The 3,429-nt window shown below is 33.1% G+C and overlaps 1 protein-coding gene across 3 annotated transcripts in view; it reads right to left on the reverse strand.

The window, feature by feature from the left end:
- Positions 1-662: 662 nt before the first annotated feature.
- Positions 663-3,429, reverse strand: part of LOC106867714 (probable vesicular acetylcholine transporter-B) — a 292,276-nt gene continuing 289,509 nt past the window's right edge. For 2 of the 3 annotated variants that reach the window (XR_008264214.1, XR_008264213.1), the window contains exon 6: positions 663-787. The gene's annotated coding sequence lies outside the window, so the exon portion shown is untranslated. The remainder of the gene's footprint in view (positions 788-3,429) is intronic. The other variant, XR_008264212.1, reaches the window with a different exon arrangement.

The following is a 3,429-nucleotide window of genomic DNA, read 5'->3' on the forward strand; positions in this document are numbered from 1 at the left end:
ACATCAACGGTATAAAGTTCGGTTGTCACAGACATATGTTTCTTTGAATTCTCTTTCTCCTTATTTCTCTTTCTGTCTGTCTGTACCCCTCTCTCTCATACACACACACACTCTGTATGCGTGTGTATGTGCGTGTGCATCTCCTCATAATATTTATTTCCTGGTCATTGATTTACAAGCATATATACATACCTAAATACATACATGTGCGTGTATATTCTATCGCATACATATCCATATATATATATATATATATATATATATATGTATATATATATGTATGTATGTATGTATAAATAATACAGAATGGGACAAGGACGCAAAACATACAGACAGTTAGGTGATACAAGAAAGGGACAAAACGTACGGATAGACGATACAAAGAAAACTCAGACAGGTCATTCGGAGTTTTCTCTCTTCAGTCGAGATCCAGATTATCCTTGCAATTTCGGCTGGTTATACTCGAGATTGCTCACTTTTTGTATATATGTGAACACACGCACGCGTAGTACACACACGCACACACGCGAATTTGTGAATACACACGTATGCATGCAGGTATACACCCAAACGCACAAACGAATTATTTTCTCAAGAACAAACATGTATTCAACAACAAGACGAGCAATGAAAACAACAACATGTAAGTACAACAAATAATAAACAAAAATAAACACCCTAACCTTTTTTCTCTCTCTTATATTAAAAAAAAACAAAAATTGCGCATCCCTCTTTTATTTTGCCTCTGCTTTTAAGGGGTTTTATACGTTGTAGTCTCTTGAAACAGCTAAACAATGGGAAAACAAAACAAGGGGAAACAATTGAGTACAATCAAATTTAATGATGACATGTACAAACAACTTCACAAACAGTACAATGTTCTATACAAGAATTGTGGTCATGAACAATGATAAACCTCTCAATATATATATATTTATTTATATTAAGGGCATTACTCTACATAAATACCTCACGCCAGGAGGGACTCTTAAAGTCAAAACTACTATAATAAAACTCATTGTACCGAACCCGAGAGGATGCAACTCTGGAAGCGAGCCTCCTAAAATCAGAGTCAGCTGCATATCATGTGATTTCGTAATTAGTGCACTAAATGCACATTTTACTCGTCAGTGCAAGCATAGTCAAGACATATAAAAATCAACAAAATCAACATACCAGACGAACACCACATGTATCCAGCATAGCACATAGAAATTGTTTACACCTACATATCTATGTAAGAGGCGGACTTTTCGAATTGCATCTCGGTACACGTGTTTATTCAGAATAAAATTCAGCACTGAATATATTCCGGTTAAATTTACAATCCTATATTTAAATTGTATATATATATATATATAACAGTTATTTTATTTCACACGGGTAGAAATATAGAAGAAATGGAAGTTGAAAATGCACTTAGAATAATTCAAAATGTTTATATTATGCTAAAAGATGTAACCAGTTTCACAGTTTACATTGATTTTCAAAGGTTGAGATAGAAAGACGTGGGTAATGCCGCAGAGAAGCAAGAGAGTGGCAGCATAGCCCACGCCTTTTTACCTCAACTTTTGAAAATCAGTCTATACTGTGAAACCGGTAAGACCTTTAAATATGAGAAGAAAAATTAAAACTATTCTCAGTGCACTTTCAACTTCTATTTTCTCTCTCACTATCCACCCTCTCTCTATTTCTCTTTGCCTCTCTCTATACACACATACACGCACGCATGCACATACACATACATATGTATATATATTTATATGTGTGTGTATACATCCAGTGTAGGCCAAAAGTCACGCATCAACATGACATTGTATTTATATTACATTATTATTATTATTATTATTATTATTATTATTATTATTATTATTATTATTATTATTATTATTATTATTATTATTATATTGTATATTGTTGAGATTCATATTATTCAGTCCTGTGTGATCTGGAGGAAAGATCTGCGCCAGGGTATGGAAATGATGAAATGATATCAAACAAATATTCCACGAAGAAAATGATAAAAGCATATAAATAAATAAACAAACAAATATACAGTATAATGTAGTTAATCTGATGTTGTAGGGAAAAGAGGAGTAGACTTTGACGTTTCGAACAATAGTTCTTCATCAACAATAAAACGAAAAAGGAAAAAATGCAGCAGAAAAGAAAAACCCTGTTCTACGCTATTCGTGGTTAAAATAGGACAATAAAAGATTTTCTTTTCATAAAATATACTTTAAACTGAATAAAAAATAAATGGAAATTTAAAAGATAAAATATGAAGGTATCTAAGCAAACATAATTGAACTTGTGAATAAGGTATTGGTTGTTGCTGTTGTTTAGCACAGACCAGCTGTAATCGAGCAGATTTATGATAAAAGACAACCAAGCTGTGACTATAGTGCCGTCTTCTATATGTAGAACTATACATTTTCACGGTTACTTCCTATAACTTTTAAAGTCAGTATGGTATAATTTGAAGACAACTTGACTTGTATTTCTAAGAAGTCGAGCGGACACGTAATCTCTCTCTTTCTCTCTCTCTCTCTCTCTGTTTCTCCTTTTATGTTTACATATGTATTTCGATATTATACAGTCTCTAACTCTATTACTAGACTGGATATCTATATGAGTACATTTTTCATTCTCAGATATCTAATTTATTGTGGGCCATTTGGTTAAAAAGAATTTCACTTTTCCCCATCTTTTCCACCCACAATTTTTTTTATCATCATATTCATTCCTTTCTTTGCTCTTGTTTTAACCTTTTCAACCCACCCTCCCTTATATGCGTGAAATCCTTTTAGGATCATCGAATCCCGTCGTTCCGTATAATATCCACTCGTTATACATTTCACTTCTTTATTCTGCACTTGTAAAATCGGAGTACTCAGTATTCTCTCAATCCGTTAAACTCAGCATCAACAGCTTAAACCGACGATGGCAAATTGGCAGGATGACTATGGTAGTTGTTGCTTTGGGAGAATACTTCTTTGCAAATGGACGAATAAAAAAGGAAAAATCAAAATGAAGGAATACAAAGGGAGGTAATAAAAAACTACTGAACCAAAAGCAAACAAATCCATGATGAGGGCGTACAAATTGAAAAAAGGAAACAATACAGTACTATATAATATTATACAATATCTGTGTGTATGTCTGTAATAGGAAGAAATGTAAATGGTATGTCCAACTCTCACATAATGTCGAAGGATGAAACCATGAATAATGCAGCGAAGAAGAGGTAATATTACTTGTCACATTTTGATTCAAGGAAAATGGAAGGGGCTAGTTAACCGGTAGGGGGCGAGGTAGTGAGGGAAGACACTGAAGTAAGAAATAAAATCACAGGCAAAAAGTGAGAGAGGGAGAGAGAGAGTAACAGCGATATATATATATATATATATATATATATATATATAAATT

The sequence above is a fragment of the Octopus bimaculoides genome, chromosome 5 (genome assembly GCF_001194135.2).
Source record: "Octopus bimaculoides isolate UCB-OBI-ISO-001 chromosome 5, ASM119413v2, whole genome shotgun sequence".
Taxonomy (NCBI): Eukaryota; Metazoa; Mollusca; class Cephalopoda; order Octopoda; family Octopodidae; genus Octopus; species Octopus bimaculoides.